The 21303-nt window shown below is 44.8% G+C and overlaps 1 protein-coding gene across 1 annotated transcript in view; it reads left to right on the plus strand.

Annotated features, from left to right (window-relative positions):
• Positions 1 to 21303, plus strand: part of FTO (FTO alpha-ketoglutarate dependent dioxygenase) — a 611902-nt gene that overhangs the window by 59121 nt on the left and 531478 nt on the right. The gene's annotated exons all lie outside the window — the stretch shown is intronic.

The raw sequence follows: 21303 nt of genomic DNA on the forward strand, positions 1-21303 counted from the left end.
GAAAAACTTGTTGATCCAGGGGGTAGATATGTATTCCTCAAGGGTCTGTACAACAATGCACCTGTGACCCTGGCCAATGCTTATTTTCCCAATAAAGCACATGTGTCCTTTTGTCAGCGGATGGTTCAGGAGTTATTGGGTTTTTCCACTGGTTGCCTGATCCTAGGGGGAGACTTTAATGTCCCCCTCAATCCGCTGACAGATACATCAAATGGGAAAACTTGTATTACCTATAGGACTCTCAGACGCATTAAAACTTTACTTCAGTCTTTACAATTGATTGACGTGTGGAGGTTTCTAAACCCAGATGGACGGGACTTTACTTTTTTTTCGCCCCCACACGACAGACATTCTCGCATCGACTACCTCTTTATCTCCCAGAGGGATCTGCCAAGGGTCTCGAGGGCACGCATTGGAATACAGTCCTTCTCGGACCACGCACCTATCTCACTCTCCCTGGGAGACTTTGCAGCTCTCCCCAGTCCCCCATCGTGGAGACTGAATGCTTCCCTCTTGACGGACCCCGCCCTCTTGACTGAATTGACTACGTCCCTAGCCGAATTTTTCAGACGTAATGTGACAGAGGGTGCTGACCCCTTGATGGTCTGGGAGGCGCATAAATGCACAATACGTGGTGACCTAATGAGGATGGGGGCCCGTCGCAAGAGGGATAGAGAAAAAAACATTAGGACTTTGACAGAGCAGATAAAGGGACTTGAGACCCTTCACAAACAATCCTTGTCTGTTCAGACAGCTACTGAATTACTAGAAAAGAGGAAAGATTTGCAACAGCTCTTTGAGGAACGGTCAAGACGGTTCCTTTTTTTCAGGAAGCGGATTTACTACGAGTCTGGTAATAAGTCAGGGAAGCTATTGGCCAGGGCCCTGAAGGAACAATTTGGCAAAAACTATATCCATGGCATTCGGAGGCCTGACGGCACGCTGGATGTCACCACTGAAGCGATTGCAGGACATTTCCATGATTTCTATACAAAGTTGTATAATTTACCACCCCAGCATAGAATGGAGGGCATGGAGGGAGATAGGGCACAGATAATTTGTGACTACCTGATTGATAGTGGCTTACCTACTCTCTCAGACTCCAACATTGCTCTCTTGGAGGGCCCGATTACGGCGGAAGAAGTAGCATCTGCCATCTCGCAATTAAAACCAGGGAAAAGCCCCGGCCCAGATGGCTTCACCTCTATCTACTACAAAACTTTTGCACAGATACTGGTGAACCCTCTCAGAGCTGCGTTGGACTCACTATCTGAACCTAGAACAGTTACGCCCGATTTTCTCTCAGCACACATTACGGTACTGCACAAGGACGGTAAAGATCCTGCCGAATGCTCCAGTTACCGCCCCATATCGCTTCTAAATCTTGACGCAAAGATACACGCAAAGGTTTTGGCGACTAGACTAGGCCCCATTCTCGCGGATCTGGTTGGACCGGATCAGGTGGGCTTCATGCCGGGTCGTGAAGCACGAGATAACGTGATAAAAACATTACTACTTACACAGGCGGCACGGACCGGGAACATCGAGGGCCTTCTCCTGTCCACTGATGCGGAGAAGGCCTTCGACCGCGTTGCTTGGGACTTTATGCTGGCCGTATGCGCGAAGGTGGGCCTAGGCCCCCACATGTTGGCTAGAATTTCGGCGCTGTACCAAGGCCCCTCGGCCAAACTGAAAATTAATGGCACGCTATCTGATAAAATCTCGATTGCGAATGGCACCCGACAGGGATGCCCGCTATCTCCCCTCCTATTTATACTCTCCCTAGAGCCTTTCATCAGGACAGTCAGGAATAACGCAGACGTTCGGGGCTTCAGAATCTTGGGCAAGGAATACAAGGTCGCCGCTTATGCGGACGACCTTCTTTTCTTCCTTACTAACCCTGTGACGTCACTACCAGTCTTGTTACATGAGTTTGCTAAATATGGATATATATCCAACCTCAAGATTAATTACTCCAAGTCGGAAGCCCTGAGCGTCTCGCTGCCGGATACCGTTGTAGCCCAAGTGAGGGCATCGTCCTCCTTCAGGTGGGAATCTAAGTCTCTGAAATACTTGGGAGTGTGGCTCACGCCCAATTTAGCAGACACTTATAAACAAAACTTCCCCCGGTTTCTCAAAACTATAGAGGCGGACTTTGAAAACTGGAGATCAGGTCGTTTTTCATGGTTTGGGCGCGCGGCCATCATCAAGATGGTTGTTCTTCCACGTCTGCTCTACCTCTTTCACACCCTGCCCCTTAGAATACCGCGGGCCTTTTTCACCTCGCTGAAATCTGCTATATTGAAGTTTCTTTGGAACTCGCAAAGGGCTAGAATTAAATACTCCTTGTTACTGAAACCAAAGGACCGTGGGGGGATGGGTTTACCTGACTTTCTGTTGTACTACAGGGCCACCCACCTGACTAGGGTCATTGACTGGCACTGCCACGGCTCACTGAAGGACTGGGTATCGTTGGAGGCGGACCTGTGCCCGCTCCCACTCAAACACTTACCATGGATCACTTGGGAAAGCTGCCCGACTAATCTCAAATTGCACCCCGTCACGGGTTGCACTTTAGAGATACTTCATAAAATAGCTAAAACATCCACTATCACCTCTCAACCAGGACCTCTGACACCCTTAAAGGATAATCCAGACTTTGTACCAGGCTTACACAACCCACAATTCGGTCCACCTGACAATCTGAAGCCCCTTCTGGCTGGGGATTGCTTCAAAGACGGAATAGTGAAGGAATGGGCTGCACTTAAGAGGGACCTGAACATACCACAGTTACCTAGGTGGGCATACTTCCAATTACGGAGCTACCTGGGGGGAGCCCCGAGGAGGGTTGCATGCTGTAGGGCCCCTACGGCCTTGGAGTCGATCTGCCTTGAGGGCACGAGGTGTGTGAAACCCACCTCACAAGCCTATGTATGGCTACAAAACGCAGAACACGGGGCCGCTGACGAGCTCAGAGCGAGATGGTCAAGGGAGTTGGACATGGAGATTACGCCTACACAGTGGAGGTACGCCTGTATTTTGATACATAAATGCTCGATAAGCACTGCTATGCAGGAAACAGCATATAAAATTATGACCCATTGGTATAATACCCCGGCTAAGATGCATGGTTGGAACCCACAAATTTCGGACTCCTGCTGGAGATGCGGACAGGAGAAGGGCACACTGGTTCACATTTGGTGGCAGTGCCCACTCATTGCACAATACTGGGAAAACATCATCCGACTGATTAGACAAATCACCGATACAAGCCTTACCCTGAACGCAGCCACTTGCTTACTACATGTCACAAATTTCTCATTGAAAAGATATAAAAACTCTCTGACGAGACACTTATTGAACGCAGCAAAGTCACTAATCCCATTGTATTGGAAATCTCAAAGGGTTCCTTCCATAGCTGAGTGGCTCAGGAGGGTATCGGAGGTGCATGGAATGGAGGAGACCCTGGCTCAGGCGTCTGATCGAGTTGACAAACTCCACAAGATATGGCAACCCTGGGTCGCTTTCAGGTATTCCTCTGCTTGCCCTGACGGGGCCTTGCAGACGTCTGCCTGAGAGGTTCCCGGAAATTGTCTACATCGACTTTTTACCATACCTTATACTGCTTCTCTTTTCTGTTTTCTCGCTACTTCTTTCTGGCTATGATTCGCGATTATAGCAAGGGCTGCTTGATGAAATAGTAAGCTACGACCACCTAAGGTCCGCACCCCCTCGGGGTCTCCTGTTCTTGTGGTTGCTTTTGTTTTTGCCTTTTTTTTTTTCCTCTTTCCTTTGACAGGAGGGGGGAAGGAGGGAGAGAGGAAAAGGGAAACTGGCTGAGGCCTACTATCCAGTATTATACACCTTTGCCTCGGGCAATACTAACTAATTGACAAGCAAGGTTATGCTGGAAATACTTTTTTTTTCCTTCTGTCTTTGTACACCACTTTACATGGGTCGTAATGGTTTGGTTTTCTTTGTTTGCCTTTGGCATGTTTTATAACTTACTATGCCATGCTCCTATCATATCACTGCTCTGCGAGCAGCTACATTGCTATATGATGTAACCTGTTATGCCTTTGTTTATTACAATAAACTTTGAATGATAAAAAAAAAAAAAAAAAAAAAGAAAAATGGAGAGAAAGAAGAAGGGATAGAACGAACAAGAAAGATGAATAGGGAGAGAGAGAAAAGGGGAAGAAAGGAGAACAGAGAGCAAACAGTAGGGTAAAAAATATTTGAACATTTTTATTGGGGGGGGGGGGGGGGGGTGACACCATATTTTACCGCACCAGGTGACACCAACCCTAGTGACGCCACTGGGTGGCAATGCTTCTTTGTCTTTTTTAGTCCCTGTTTTTTTTTCCTTTGGGAAGACATATTACCAATCAACACAGCCAAGGTACTATCAACTGCATATACTCATGTGCTAGTTAAGCCTTTTACATACAGTATGCAACTGATCACACAGTTTCATGCCCAGTGGGTGTCCTCTCTTGGGGGTGCCCAGATAACCAACCACATAGAGACCTTACGTTCCCTTTGTAAGACACTGTGTTCCCAATCAGGGGAGAGCTGCAGGTTAGAGAGGCTTTACATGTGCTTCTGCCTGCTTGAAAGTGCTGTGGGATGCGTGCCCACGAACGGACATGCACACTTGCGACCCACCTCTTCCTCCTTGCCCCCATAATGTGCGCCCGCCATGGGGGTATGGCTGTCTTCTGAGAGGCAGAAGGGTCTCCTGCATCATGGCAGTGAGAAAAGGACTTGGTCGCTATCCATGGCAGAGCTCTGTGGAGAGTATGCTGTCTGAAAATGACCTGACACTGTCTGAAGCTCTGGTGAGTAAAACTCAACTCTGTACTCCCTCTAGTGGTGTAATTAGAGAATAAACCCACTCACAAGGTAAAAAAAGTATTTAAGGTAATACTTTTTCTTTCTCGTACATCACGGGACACAGAGCGGTATATTCATTACTATACGGGTTATATGGAGTACCTTCAGGTGATGGACACTGGCAATCTCAAACAGGAAGTCCCCTCCCTATATAACCCCCTCCCATAGGAGGAGTACCTCAGTTTTTTCGCCAGTGTCTTAGGTGTTGGTCATGGAATAGCTTTGCCTCCACATCCCTGGGATCAAGGCAGGCTAACCGGATCTGTCCAAGGTGCCTCAGTGGACAGTACCCGGGCCCCAAATCGTGGGGTTCTGCCTATAATGCTTCTCTCTTAGAGAGCTGGACCCTGGGCCCAGGACTTAGAGCCTTTTTTAGGTGCCTAAAGATACCTGTTGCCAGGGTGCTGTATAGGTCCAGGACAGTGGGTTCCTTCCAGGACCCCAGGGCCTGAAGGTCTAGTACGTTACCCACGGAGATGGGGGAAGATTGGACCACTTGCTATGCAAACGTCCTGCGGCATGGAGCAGGTAAGAGGGGGGCCTGCGGGACTTGGTTCGACGGCAGGCTCTCTAGGGGAAATCTTTGTGGAAATTTGCCTGAGTATGCTCCTGCATTGGCAGTTTGGGGCCACTATGTCTGTGTAAGACAGGATGGTCTGTGTGTGTTACCCCAAAGGCTAGGTCCCTGGTCTATGTTGTAAGTATCTATGCTGCGCGCCAGGTTGGGAAGGGGGGCTGTTTGCCTAGCTTTGCCCAGAACTAAGGGAGGTGTCTTGGACCTACTATGTGTTCTTACCTGGCTGGGTGCCGTGCGGTGCTCGCTCTGGGTCCCAGGAATGCTGTCAGGGAGAAATCTTAGGCAGCTTAGCTTCCAGCATGGTTCCCCTCCCCGTAGTACGCGTGCGCGGGCGCGTGCACGAGATATACAAATCTTTTGCGCCATTGGGAGGGGGCGGCGTCACGCTACGTTAAGAGGAAGGGGCGTTCCTTCCTCTATACTTTAATCGGCTCAGTTTGATCCTGAGTTCTGAAGGAGGAGGACACAGAGCGGCAGCGCTGCAGCTGAGCACAGTGGCACCCGGTGGCGCAAGGGAGTATTGCAGTTCTGGAGCTCCAGAACAAGCTATTTTATTTTCTAAGCCTAATATCCCATTGATGGCAGCAATTAGATACTAGCAATTTTTTTGGAGGGGCCAGTATTGTTTGAAAAAAAAAACAAAGACAAATCTAAAAAATATATATATATTTTTTTTTGAACATACTGGGCTCCCCACCGGTTTTGGGCATCAGTGACTGCTATTTCCCTAAACCTTATATTTGTTATCTCCTAGCTACAACAGTCAGTTGTTGTAAGCGGAGTACCTCGGTATTGTACTATGGCTCCCAAGGGCTCGGGATCAAGGGGTACAAAGGGTACCAAAAAACCAAAGGGTTCCCCCTCGGATTCTGAGGATACGAGTCAGGCTATGCCAGTACTCTCCCCACCTGTCAATCCAATGGTGGTCGCCTTGGATGAGCCATTAGGGGGATCTGGTGCTGAGGCTGGCCCAGATCCGCCCAACCCTGTGTTTGTCACGGAGGCAATGCTAGCTGTCTCCCTAGGGGGACTAGAGAAAAGATTGGCAGCTATGATAACTAATTCTATTCCAGGCAAGAAGCGGACTAGATCCCCTTCGCTTAAATGTGTATCCTCAGATGCGGAAGTTCTCTCCCCGGAGGAATTAGAATTTCAAGAGGATCAATTGGACCAGAACCTAGAAGGTTCAGAAATTGAAGAATCTACTGTTGAGGAGCCGTTCTGAGCCTCCCAAGCGGAGAGCTTGTGGGTCCAGGCTTTGACAGACATGGTCCGCTCGGCATTTAAGTTAGCCTTACCAGAGCCTCGGGTTCCGGCGGTATCATCTTTGTGTTCTTTAAAGGCGCCTTTAAGCAGCGCAGTTTTTCCGGTCCATCCTCTGTTAGAGGAATTGATCTTCCAGGATTGGGCACGACCGGACAGAATTTTTCTGCCGCCTAAGAGATTTTCTGTTATCTACCCTATGGAAGAGAAATTTTCTAAGAAATGGGCGCTCCCAGCTGTGGACGCAGCCATCTCTTGTGTGAATAAGTCATTAACTTGCCCGGTGGAGAACATTCAAATGTTTAAAGACCCGGTCGATAAACGTTTAGAGACACTTTTAAAGGCATCCTTTGCTACGGCAGGAGCAGTGATACAGCCAGCAGTGGCTGCAATTGGAGTCTGTCAGGCATTAAAGGATCAGACAAAACAAATGCTTAAAGACATTCCTGCCCAGCAGGCAGATGAATTATCTGATATTCCCAGAGCTCTGTGCTTTGCGGTGGATGCTATAAAAGATTCCATCCAGCAAGCGTCTCGTTTGTCGCTATTTTTAGTACATATGAGAAGGCTCTTATGGTTAAAGAACTGGGCGGCCATGCCCCCATGCAAAAAACTACTGGCATGTTTTCCCTTCCATGGAGGACAACTCTTCGGAGAAGATCTGGATAAATACATTCAGACTATTTCGAGTGGCAAAGTATTCTCTTACCAGTCAAAAAGAAGTTCCGGGGTCCTGCTTTTAAAAGGCAGCTCTCCCCTGTTCCAGGGCCCTCAAATTCCAGGCAGTATCGACGGCCTCCTGCACGATCAAACTTTAACAATAAGTCGCAGGGACAGGCCCCTGGGGGCAAAAAGCCTTGGTATCGCAAACCAACAAAGCCAGCCCCTAAGTCCGCCTTATGAAGGGACGCCCCCACTCACGCGGGTGGGGGGAAGGCTTTGTCTCTTTGCAGAGGTTTGGGAAGCCAACATCCCCGACAAATGGGTCCGGTCTTCTGTGGCCACAGGCTACAGATTCGAATTTCAAAAGTTTCCTCCGCCTCATTATCAGGAGTCAAGGGTACCAAACGATCCAACAAAAAAGGCCTTGTTACTTGCGGCATTGAATAGTCTTCTTTGCCAGGGCGTGATAGTAGAGGTACCAGCCCAAGAGCAAGGGCTAGGTTTCTACTCCAATCTGTTTGTCATACCAAAGCCCAACGGCAATGTCAGACCAATTTTGGACCTAAAAGGTTTAAATGTTTACCTAAGGGTTCGCTCGTTCCGGATGGAATCCGTTCGACTTTCTGGCGTCTATAGACATAAATGATGCTTACCTTCATGTACCGATCTTTCAGCCACATCAAAGATTTTTACACTTCACGGTGGCTCATTGTCACTTCCAATTTGTGGTGCTCCCTTTCGGACTGGCTACGGCCCCCCGAGTGTTCACGAAGGTCCTAGCTCCAATTCTAGCCAATCTAAGGATCCAAGTGGTCTTGGCATACTTGGACGACCTCTTAATCATAGATCACTTGCGTTCTTGCCTGGAGCGAACAGTGGCTCTCATGGTTCAGTACCTCGAGAGGTTCGGCTGGGTCCTAAACCGAGAAAAATCAGCATTTCAACCCACAAAACAGTTGGAATATCTCGGCATGAGGTTAGACACAGAACAGCAGAAGGTATTCCTGCCCCTGGTAAAGGTCAAGGCTATCAAGGAATTGATTCAGTTGGTTCTAAGCAAAAGAGAACCAACTATTCGCCTATGTATGCGATTACTAGGCAAGCTAGTGGCCACGTTTGAGGCGGTACCATACGCACAGAGCCATACTCGCATCCTACAAGCAGCCATTCTGGCAGCGTGGAGCAAGAGAGGACAGGCCTTGGAGTTTCCGTTGACTTTGTCATCAAGAGTCCGGCAAAGTCTGTGCTGGTTGTTAAACCCTCAGAATCTTCTGAAGGGAAAGTCTTTCAGCCCTATAGCCTGGAAGGTAGTGACCACAGACGCCAGCCTGAAAGGCTGGGGAGTGGTCTTGGATGGTTACACTCACCAGGGAACTTGGGCAGAGGCGGAGAAGCAGCTGCCCATCAATGTCTTAGAGCTCAGAGCTGCTCGGCTAGCCCTCCTGGCATGGACATTAAAATTGCAGGGGTCTCAATACAATCGGACAATGCCACAGCTGTGGCTTATATAAACCACCAAGGGGGAACCAAAAGTCAAGCCGCTCAGAGAGAGGTGAGCTTGATTTTTCTGTGGGCAGAGGTTCATGTACCCTGCATATCGGCGATATTCATTCCCGGAGTGGACAACCTGCAGGCGGACTTCCTAAGTCGCCAAACTCTATCGCCAGGGGAATGGTCTCTACATCCCCAGGTCTTTCAGTCAATCTGCCAGAGATGGGGAGTGCCAGATGTGGATGTCATGGCATCGAGGTTCAACAAGAAGCTAGACAGGTTCATGTCCCGGACAAGGGACCCTATGGCCTGCGGAACCGATGCGTTAGTATGCCCTTGGCATCAGTTCAAACTTCTATATGCCTTTCCCCCGCTACAGTTACTACCCCGCCTATTGCGCAGGATCAGAGTGGAGCACATGCCAGTCATTCTGGTAGCTCCAGCTTGGCCCCGGAGGGCATGGTACTCACTAGTCATAAAGATGGCAGTGGTAGACCCTTGGACTCTTCCTCTACGGCCAGACCTACTTTCTCAAGGCCCGATCCTCCACCCTGCATTACGGCGTCTAAATTTGGCGGCCTGGCGGCTGAATCCCTGATTCTCAGGGGTAGAGGTCTGTCTAAGCAGGTAATCTCTACCCTGATTAAGGCTAGAAAGCCGGTCTCCAGAGTAATTTATTACAGGGTTTGGAGGGCCTACGTAGGCTGGTGTGAGTCCAAGAAATGGCATTCCCGCAAGTATACCATTGATAGAGTGTTAAGTTTTCTCCAGCTAGGAGTGGATAAAGGCCTGACATTAAGCACAATCAAGGGACATATTTCAGCTTTGTCAGTTTGGTTTCAAAGGCTGCTGGCCACCCACTCGCTGGTTAAGACCTTCATTCAGGGGGTCTTACGTATTAATCCTCCGGTCAAGTCACCACTGTGTCCGTGGGACTTAAATCTTGTTCTGTCATCTCTACAGAAACAACCATTTGAGCCGTTGGCTGAAATTCCTTTGGTTTTACTGACAAGGAAGTTGGTATTTCTGGTCGCCATAGTGTCGGCCAGGAGAGTGTCAGAATTGGCAGCCTTATCTTGTAAGGAACCATATCTCATTCTGCATAAGGACAGGGCGGTTCTCCGTCCTCATCCTTCCTTCCTACCAAAGGTTATATCCAGTTTTCACCTAAACCAGGATTTGGTACTACCATCCTTCTTTCCTAGACCCACTTCTAGAAAGGAAGGGTTGCTGCATACCTTGGATATTGTCAGGGCCATGAAGGCCTATCTTAAAGCTACAGAGAAGATTCGGAAAACAGATGTGTTGTTCATTTTGCCGGATGGGCCCAAGAAGGGGCAGGCAGCTGCAAAGTCCACCATCTCTAGATGGATTGAAGAGGTTGCCTCCTCCTTTGTCAATAAAGGCTCATTCTACCAGGGCCATGGGCGCCTCATGGGCAGCACACCATCAGATCTCTATGGCTCAAGTATGCAAGGCGGCAACCTGGTCATCAGTCCACACGTTTACAAAATTTTACCAGTTGGACGTAAGAAGGAATGCAGAGACAGCCTTTGGGCAGCCAGTGCTGCAGGCTGCGATTTAAGACCCTCGGAATCGGGGGCACCCTTGAGTTAAATTTAAATTTAACTTTATTTTCTTGACTAAGTTGGATTTATTATTATTATTTGAGTATACCTCTGAATTAAATCCTTTTGTCTTGGGAAGATGTCTCCCTCCCCTCATTAAAGCATTGCTTTCGGACATCCCGTATAGTAATGAATATGCCGCTCTGTGTCCCGTGATGTACAAGAAAGAAAAAGGGATTTTTAATACAGCTTACCTGTAAAATCCTTTTCTTGGAGTACATCACGGGACACAGAGCTCCCACCCCTCTTATGGGGAACATTTTGGGAGGCATACTGCTTGCTACAAAACTGAGGTACTCCTCCTATGGGAGGGGGTTATATAGGGAGGGGACTTCCTGTTTGAGATTGCCAGTGTCCATCACCTGAAGGTACTCCATATAACCCGTATAGTAATGAATATGCCGCTCTGTGTCCCGTGATGTACTCCAAGAAAAGGATTTTACAGGTAAGCTGTATTAAAAATCCCTTTTTTTCCTACTTTATCCCCGCCACAGGTTTGCTGGAAATCAGACAAAAACAATCTTCACCCATCAAGGCGGGCATGTGTGCCAACCTTCAGGGATATGGGTTCCTACTTAAAGGATACCTCTTCCCTGGGCCTTGTAAAAGACTCTGCCAGGACTTTTAGCGTTTGTAAAAAAGCAAAAGTGTGGACCCTAGAGCCCAGTCCTCCAAAGAGAGACATTAGAGGCGACACCTCGTGCGCGAGGACCAGATACCATCCAATTATGGCATAACAATTTAAGGTCTTGGATTGACCCGAAGTATAGTTCTTTTGCCCCAAGGGCCTCTATGGCAGAGCTTCCTTTAGCACTATCCTAATTGCGTCCAATCTTCTTAGACACTGGCAAAAAAACATACTTCCTGTATGGAAGGGGTTATATGGAAGGGAACTTATTCTCATTGGTTGAGCCAGTGTCCAATCACCTCTGGTGACCATACAACCCATTATGTAATGACTAAGGCTCTGTGTCCCGTTGTGTACGATAAAGAAATGGGTAATTTGGGGGGAGGGGGGTTGAACTGCCTTGGCATTTTATGCACAACATTAGAAGTTTATGACACACTTCACCCACTCTTCTAACCACTTGAAGACAAAGCCATTTTTGACACTTTTTGTTTGCCAAGAAATTACTTTGAACTGTCAAACATTTTATATATATATATATATATATATATATATATATATATATATATATATATATATATATATATATATATATATATATATGTATATATATATATATGTACCAAGGCCCTACAGATTAAAATGGTGAGTGCGCGTCAATTTTTCAAACACAATTTTTTTTGGAGGGGAACAAAAACACACTTTTGAATTTTAATGCACTAAAACATGTTGGTAAAATATAAAAGATGATTTTATGCCAAGTACAAAGTTAGCAAACATGACCAGCTTTAAAATTGCGCACAACCGTGCAGCGGTGACAAACTACATACATTTTTAAAAGCCTTTACAATTTACCACTTTTACACAGATTTACAGAGGAGGTCTACTGCTAAAATTGCTGCCCTTGATCTGACATTCACGGTAATACCTCACATGCATGGTGCAATTGCTGTTTACATACGACACAAGACCGTTACTTGCCTTCACCTTTGAGCACGGGGGGGGGGGGGGGGTCAGGGGTGCTTTTTTTTAATCATTAATTATGTATTTTGCTTTTTGATTTTTTGCACTGTTACTTTCATTTTTTTTTATTTATTTTTTTATCATTTTTATTGTTATCACATGGAATGTAAATATCCCCTATGATAGCAAAAGATAGTGACAGGTACTCTTTTTTTGAAAAAAAAAAATTGGGACCACACCAAGATCAGTATTATAAAGTTGTTTCCAAATTTCCCAATGGCGCTGTATATATCAGGCAAAACGTCATGCAATGCTTGTAACTTTCAGTTTATTAGGCCATAGAGATAATTGGAGCTGTTCTGGTCTCCGATTAGCTCTATGATCAGCTGGAGGAACCACCAGATGCATTCTCAGGTTCTCCGGTGGGACAGTAGAGCCCAAGAAAATCATGGAAGACGGCGGGAGGGGACGTTCTCTGCCACTGCTTGTAAAAGCAGTCTAGCAGCTAATTGGCTGCTAGGATGGCTTTTACATGAAAGCCAACTGCTGGCTGAAAAGAAAGAACAGTACCAGGATGATGCCTAAACCTGCAGGCATCATTCTGGTATAACCACTTAAATTCGAGCAACATACCAGTACATTGCTGGTCCTTGTTGGGCATATATTGTAATGTTCTTGTTTTCATGCAACCTGTGGGCTGCATGAAAAAAAAAAGATTGATTGGTGGGTATGCCCACTATTAGAATACCGTTCTGCATCCTCCCACTTCTAATGATGGGCATACATGCACCATTTTTTTTTTTGTGGTGGTGAAATCACCTCCTACAGCACTGGAGATGCTGATTTTCGTATCATGAGAGCAATCCCTGTTGCTGTCAAAATAAATAAATTTGTGCTGCAGCTGAATGGCGTACCTGAAAAGCAAATAATGGTTTACAAAAAAAAAAGTAACATTGCAGTATAACAAACATACCATACCTGTAAAGCAAATACAATAACATAGAAAAAAAAAACATTACAGATAAGCATAAAATACAGTAACAATAGACAGAGAACAATAAATAGAGAACAATAGAAAGAGAAGTAAAGCTGATGGAGTCAGACATGTCCTGCTGAGGCTCTGTTCTTCTCAGGTCTTCACGGCTTCCACGGACACCTGGATGACAGGGTAATTAATCAAAACTACTTCATAATCTTCCCTAAACCCTGGGAACATAATAGTATGCTTTTGGAGTGACCCGCAGGAAAGCCAAGACAAAAACACACAAGGAGAAACCCCTCAGAGGCTTTGTTGTAATGGCTCTGTCTAGTTCACCTCACACAGCTAAAGCCTGTGCTGACAGAAAACAGCTGAGCTCTTCACAGGACTCAAATTACACAGAATATGAACAAAGTGCCGGTTCTTTAACACAACAAACATAGGAAAAAATACGTTTTGTGGACAAGTATCAGTAGTCACAGGCACCTCACCCCAATGATAAGAAAAAATGAGAAGAGGGGGGAAAAAGGGGGTACCAAAAGGACCCCGGGGCTTTTGAACGGTGCAAATAGATAATCAGACAAAATTTGATTATAAAATTAGAAAATATAATTTATTACACAAATAATTAGTATGCCATAAATACGATAAATTTGAAATACATCTCGATTAAATACGTGATATCAAGACGAAACATTGTTTAAGTCAGCTCTACATGTTTCACTCCGACGAGTTTCTTCAGGAGCTTTCAGACATACAATGCTAAATATCAGAAGGAAAAACAACAAGACATATAATTAAAATGACTGTTGAAAACAATCATTTATATATCAATACATTTTGGTAAATAATGTCAAAAAAGGGAAAAGAAAAATATTGATCATGAATACATCAGTTATTGTAGATAATGCATGCTCAAGGATCTCAACTACATATAAACAGGGGCCAAAAGTAAAAACAATAATATTTACTTACCAAAAAGGTAAAACAGCAAAAGACAGCAGACCATACAGGAAGGAACCAGAGTCCTCAGGGAAAACAGAATAGTTCAGGAGAACCACAGCAGGATTTTAAGCCATTAATAGAATTAATCTGAAAAATCAGGAAAGCACATGTGGAAAACCATATGCAAACTACTCTCAGTTGTATTATGCAACAGTGGGTAAAGAGAATATACACTCCAAAAACTTGTTATAATGAACAATATATGTAATATATATACCTGTCAATAGTAAGCAAAAATGCCTATTGTCAGTAGAAACAGTCTAATGTTTGCCATAGATATGGATTGAAAGAGGATAAAGGGGAAGGAAGACACTCTCACAGCCCCTCAAATAACCTGATCAAAAAGCGGCATCCGCTCTATTAAGAAAAAAGGGGAGAAATAAAAAAGTATATTATAAATAAATAGGGATAGTTCAGTGCCAAAAGATGCACAGAACAAACAAATCCCTAATGCTCACAGTATGTAAGCACAAAGCCAAAAAGCTTGTAAGGTAAATACCTGATTAGGACAAAGTCCAAAGATGAATAGGGCCAGATTCTCGTAGATCGGCATATTTTTGTGCGGGTGTAACATATCCTATTTACGTTAATCCTCTGCAACTTAGACAGGCAAGTGCTGTATTCTCAAAGCACTTGCTCCGTAAGTTGCGGCGGCGTAGCGTAAATAGGCCGGCGTAAGCCCGCCTAATTCAAATTTGGAACAGGGGGGCGTGTTTTATGTAAATAACTTGTGACCCGACATGATTGACGTTTTTCACGAACAGCGCATGCGCCGTCCGTGGAATATCCCAGTGTGCATTGCTCCAAAGTACGCCGCAAGGACGTATTGGTTTCGACGTGAACGTAAATGACGTCCAGCCCCATTCACGGACGACTTACGCAAACAACATAAAATATTCAAAATTCAACGCGGGAACTAAATCCATACTTAACATTGGTACGCCACATGTACGCCTCATATAGCTGGGGTAACTTTACGCTGGGAAAAGCCTAACGTAAACGGCGTATCTGTACTGCGCCGGCCGGGCGTACGTTCGTGAATTTGCGTATCTAGCTGATTTACATATGTCTAGGCGTAAATCAGCGTACACTCCCCTAGCGGCCAGCGTAAATATGCAGTTGAGATCCGACGGCGTAAGAGACGGTCGGATCTAATAGAAATCTATGCGTAACTGATTCTAAGAATCAGGTGCATAGATACAACCGCTCAGACTCAGAGATACGACGGCGTATCTGGAGATACGCAGTCGTATCTCCTTTGAGAATCTGGGCCTCAGACATTACACCCAAATATTTTTAAACAAATAGAGAAGATGCTTCATAAAGCTCTGCAACAGACCTCTGACCAAATAACAGATAATTTGACTAAAGCAATGTGTGACTTAGGCAAACATACTGCAGACTTAGAATGCAGAATGGATGACATTGAAACCAATGTAGTTTCCCATGACAATGAACTTGAGCTACTCGGAGATGAAAATTTGACTTTGCAAACACGTTTGGAAGACTTCAAAAACAGAGCACGACATTCAAACCTCCGCATAAGAGGTATACCTGAATCAATCACTGATCTTCAATCGTCCATGACAACGCTCTTTCAGGAATTGTCCCCTTCCATCCCTATTGAGAGACTGGAGTTCAATAGAATTCACAGGGCATTAAACAGACGAGCAAGAAAACAGAAACAAGAGAAACAATATCCGATTTAGAGGGCTATCTGAAGAGGTGAACCCAAAGGATTTGTCAGCAACATTGCAAAATGTATTAAGTGAGCTACTACAGGAATCAAATTATACAGCTATTGATTGTGCTCACAGAATAGTGGGACCAAGAAGAGTAGATGAAAGCAAACCAAGATATGTAACTATAAAAGGGGAATAGCCTAGGTGAAGGCTAATTGAAAAGGGGTTACTGATAGCAACAAATAATGATCTAAACAGAAAATGATACAACATGGTTGTATTCTAGTTTTAAATAAGTATACAAGTGCAGTTTTATTACGAACTATATGAAGAAATTGAATCATTTAAAAGAAATAGATTGCCATGGACATATATAACAAACAGGACTCAGACCTCGTACACACGATTGGTTAAACAGAGGACAACAGTCTGATGGACCGTTTTCATCGGTTAAAACCGATCATGTGTGGGCCCCATAGGTTATTTAACCATCGGTTAAAAAAAAGCCAACTTGCTTTAAATTTAACCAATGGATTCCTAACCGATGGGGGGAAAAAACGATCGTTATTAGGCACAACCATCGGTTAAAAATCCATGCATGCTCAGAATCAAGTTGACGCATGCTTGGAAGCATTGAACTTTGTTTTTTCAGCACATCGTTGTGTTTACATCACCGCGTTCTGACACAATCGTTTTTTAACCGATGGTGTGTAGGCGCGATGGACCATCAGTCAGCTTCATTGGTTAACCGATGAAAACGGTCCATCGGTCCATTCTCATCGGATGGGCTGATCGTGTGTATGCGGCATCACAGGTTACAAAACATAGACACAGCACTAGTCCAGACATAATTGGTTCAGCCACAAGTTACGTGCACACGATCCAATGGGTAGGTTCATTTAGCTGTCAAGGAATTAGCAAGGGCAATCAATGATTCAGGTAGTAATGACTGGTAGCCCCTCCTTGATCAGGTCAATGGGTGCTTTAACAAGTGGCTGGACCCAGTGTGTGAGGGGAGGGAGAAGAGAAAAGGAGCAATGAAAATATGGCTAAAGGTCATAATGGGTTGCTGTATCTTCATAAATAGAGAGTAAAGGCCATGTGCATGCACTAGTTAAACCAAATTATTAGTTGGTAGTCCTATTGCCAATTAAGCAGAAGAATAAGCTGGTATTGTTCAGTCAGTCAAGCGGTTCAACAGAAGGTGGATTAGTAATGTTAATTAAGCAGTCCTGGCAAAAGATTTACAGTTAGATCCGTTAGTGTCCACTAAGTGGAAGTGGATCTTATTTGTCAACTTGCTTTGCCTTGGCCATGCAAAAACAGTCCTGTTACAAGTGGCTAAGAGAAAGTGTACTCTTGACCAAGTATAATTGGGCAAACGTGATGAACATTGCACTGGGAATGATGGAAACAAGCAAGTTGCCAGAGTAGTGCCAGCAATCGGTAACTAAAACAGATGATGAAGTATTTATGTTACTGACTTGTTGCTTGTTGTCGCTCGTACATTTGCTGGTTTTGTTACCGGAGCATCAACTCGTGGTGGTTAATTGTAAACTTCCCACTATAACAATAAATTAATCAGACAGCTAGATAAAGGGGTGACAGCAGATGTCACAATTGGTGACCAGTCCTGATTGTATGTCTAGCACTTTGTTTGCCAGTAAGTGGTATACACTATGATGTGAATCCCGTCCTCATAGCGGGGATGCCGCTTGTCAGGTACACGTCCACATTCCGCAGCTCCTTCACTGCATCGCACCAGTGTCATGTGACTGCACAGGGTGATGATGTCAACGCAATTCACCGTGCTTAGTGGCGTAGCTTCATCTCGGACGTTACCCATCACCAGCAACTGTACTTGTTTATATACGGATCAGCTGGTGATTATCACCAAGGGGGAGGTAAAAGTAGTTAAGAAACACATCAAGTCCCATTGTAAGTACAGAAATAGTCCATTGTAGCAATTATTCTTAGTTCTGTACCATTGCCATGCCGTTTGAAGGGTAAAGAATCACCATACATTGGGGCGATCTCTATCTCCTCATCGGTACAGCAGTACCCACGGCCCGACTGATGTTTATTGTGTGTTGTTCAGGGAGATGGGGAGTAGGGAATACTGTAGATACAGTCTATTAATGCGGGAATTCACCCAATTTTTTTTTTTTTAACATTAGATCGATGCTCATTTTGTCAAGGGAAATCGGGTGTTTTTTTTTAAATCGAAGCAGTACTTACCATTTTAGAGATATATCTTCTCCACCGCTTCCGGGTATGGTCTTCGGGACTGGGCGTTCCTATTTGATTGACAGGCTTCCGACAGGCTTCCGACGGTCGCATACATCGCGTCACGAGTAGCCGAACGTCGGTGCGGCTCTAGACGGCGCTTGCACACCGACGTCGGTGTGCAAGCGCCGTCTAGAGCCGCACCGACGTTCGGCTACTCGTGACACGATGTATGCGACCGTCGGAAAGCCTGTCGGAAGCCTGTCAATCAAATAGGAACGCCCAGTCCCGCAGCCCATACCCGGAAGCGGCGGAGAAGAACTATCTCTAAAACGGTAAGTACTGCTTCGATTTTTAAAAAAAACACCCGATTCCCCTTGACAAAACAAGCCTCAATCTAATGTTAAAAATTAACTTTTTGGGCGAACCTCCACTTTAACCACTTCATTACTGGGCACTTAAACCCCCTTTGTGCCCAGACCAATTTTCAGCTTTCAGCACTGACACATTTTGAATGACAATTGCACGGTCATACAACACTATACCCAAATTATATTTTTATATATTTTTTCCCACAAATAGAGCTTTCTTTTGGTGGTATTTGATCATCTCTGCGATTTTTATTTTTTGCGCTATAAACAAAAAAAAACTGAAACTTTTGAAAAAAAAAAACAATATTTTTTACTTTTTGTTATAATAATATCCCAATAAAAAAAATGTTCTTAGTTTAGGCTGATCCGTATTCTTCTACATATTTTTGTAAAAAAAAAATTGCAATAAGCGTATATTGATTGGTTTGCACAAAAGTTATAGACACGTCCCTGTTGTCACCGCCAATCGCAGGTACCTGGCGGACATTGCGGCTGCCAGGCACGCTCATCTGCTTCCCAGTGATGCATCGGGCACAGTGTTTCCCCGCTGCGCACCCCCAGCGGCACGCGCAGGGAATGTAAATAGCAGGACGTCCAGGGACATCCACCCGGCACTTGAGAGCAGCGCTGTAGATGTCTTTGTCTATAGCGCGGCCCTCTAGTGGTTAAGGAAGGATAGGGAAAAAGGGAAGAAAATGACACAGTAGGGAGTAGTAACAAACAACAGAGGAAACATGCATATTACCTACGTTAACAGAAACAAATAATCAATAAACAGAAATCGTAGTTGGGAGACGGTATGAAAAAGAAATACTTGAGATGAAAACTTAATTAGATCCGTTTATATAGCGAACTCTCTCTAATAAGGGATCATCAGATTACATTTTGGGAGACTAGGTAGAATATGCACGTATGGCTGTGGGCAAGAAAAGGACAGTAAGGAAATGAGTGATCTCAATACTACATGTATGCATATATATATATATATATATATATATATATATATATATATATATATAAATTGTGAGGGGTTAGCTCGGTAGCGGGGTGTGTGACCCCTTGGATGGGTTCACCACACACTGAATTTATACAGACTGGCAGTCGAAGACGGTTGAAAACAAAGTTATTGGTTTATTTTTCCATTTTGCTGGAAACAATTGCAAGCATCCAAACAGCATAAACAAAATCAAACATAAAATAAACCCTATCCACTCTGGGCGTCTACCTTCCACACAGGAACCTATCTATGGAGTCTGACTCAGCCTAGCGCTGGGCAGACAGTGCTGGTCATACAGCACAAACAATAGTCTTTTGATTTTTATCACACAGAAAAATCAATGGTCTCCTCACCTCCTCAGGAGACTTTCAGTACGCTGCTCTCCTACTCACAAAGCCTTAGGAATGATGCAGCAAATTAGTGGTAATCCTCTGGGCTACTTATAGAGGCCTTAATTGCCTCATTCTGAACAGCTGAAGTTTTTCAACGGCCTTAAACCTTTCCTGGCTACATTTTTCAGCCGACGCCCAATAACAATTAGTGTATTGTCTAACAAGGCAGAAATGTATGTCCCGTCCGTGACAACACCCACAGATTTACCTGACTTCCTGTCACAATATATATATATATATACAGGGAGTGCAGAATTATTAGGCAAATGAGTATTTTGACCACATCATCCTCTTTATGCATGTTGTCTTACTTCAAGCTGTATAGGCTCGAAAGCCTACTACCAATTAAGCATATTAGGTGATGTGCATCTCTGTAATGAGAAGGGGTGTGGTCTAATGACATCAACACCCTATATCAGGTGTGCATAATTATTAGGCAACTTCCTTTCCTTTGGCAAAATGGGTCAAAAGAAGGACTTGACAGGCTCAGAAAAGTCAAAAATAGTGATATATCTTGCAGAGGGATGCAGCACTCTTAAAATTGCAAAGCTTCTGAAGCGTGATCATCGAACAATCAAGCGTTTCATTAAAAATAGTCAACAGGGTTGCAAGAAGCGTGTGGAAAAACCAAGGCGCAAAATAACTGCCCATGAACTGAGAAAAGTCAAGCGTGCAGCTGCCAAGATGCCACTTGCCACCAGTTTGGCCATATTTTAGAGCTGCAACATCACTGGAGTGCCCAAAAGCACAAGGTGTGCAATACTCAGAGACATGGCCAAGGTAAGAAAGGCTGAAAGACGACCACCACTGAACAAGACACACAAGCTGAAACGTCAAGACTGGGCCAAGAAATATCTCAAGACTGATTTTTCTAAGGTTTTATGGACTGATGAAATGAGAATGAGTCTTGATGGGCCAGATGGATGGGCCCGTGGCTGGATTGGTAAAGGGCAGAGAGCTCCAGTCCGACTCAGACGCCAGCAAGGTGGAGGTGGAGTACTGGTTTGGGCTGGTATCATCCAAGATGAGCTTGTGGGGCCTTTTCGGGTTGAGGATGGAGTCAAGCTCAACTCCCAGTCCTACTGCCAGTTTCTGGAAGACACCTTCTTCAAGCAGTGATACAGGAAGAAGTCTGCATCCTTCAAGAAAAACATGATTTTCATGCAGGACAATGCTCCATCACACGCGTCCAAGTACTCCACAGCGTGGCTGGCAAGAAAGGGTATAAAAGAAGAAAAACTAATGACATGGCCTCCTTGTTCACCTGATCTGAACCCCATTGAGAACCTGTGGTCCATCATCAAATGTGAGATTTACAAGGAGGGAAAACAGTACACCTCTCTGAACAGTGTCTGGGAGGCTGCGGTTGCTGCTGCACGCAATGTTGATGGTGAACAGATCAAAACACTGACAGAATCCATGGATGGCAGGCTTTTGAGTGTCCTTGCAAAGAAAGGTGGCTATATTGGTCACTGATTTGTTTTTGTTTTGTTTTTGAATGTCAGAAATTTATATTTGTGAATGTTGAGATGTTATATTGGT

The sequence above is a fragment of the Rana temporaria genome, chromosome 11 (genome assembly GCF_905171775.1).
Source record: "Rana temporaria chromosome 11, aRanTem1.1, whole genome shotgun sequence".
NCBI lineage: Eukaryota > Metazoa > Chordata > Amphibia > Anura > Ranidae > Rana > Rana temporaria.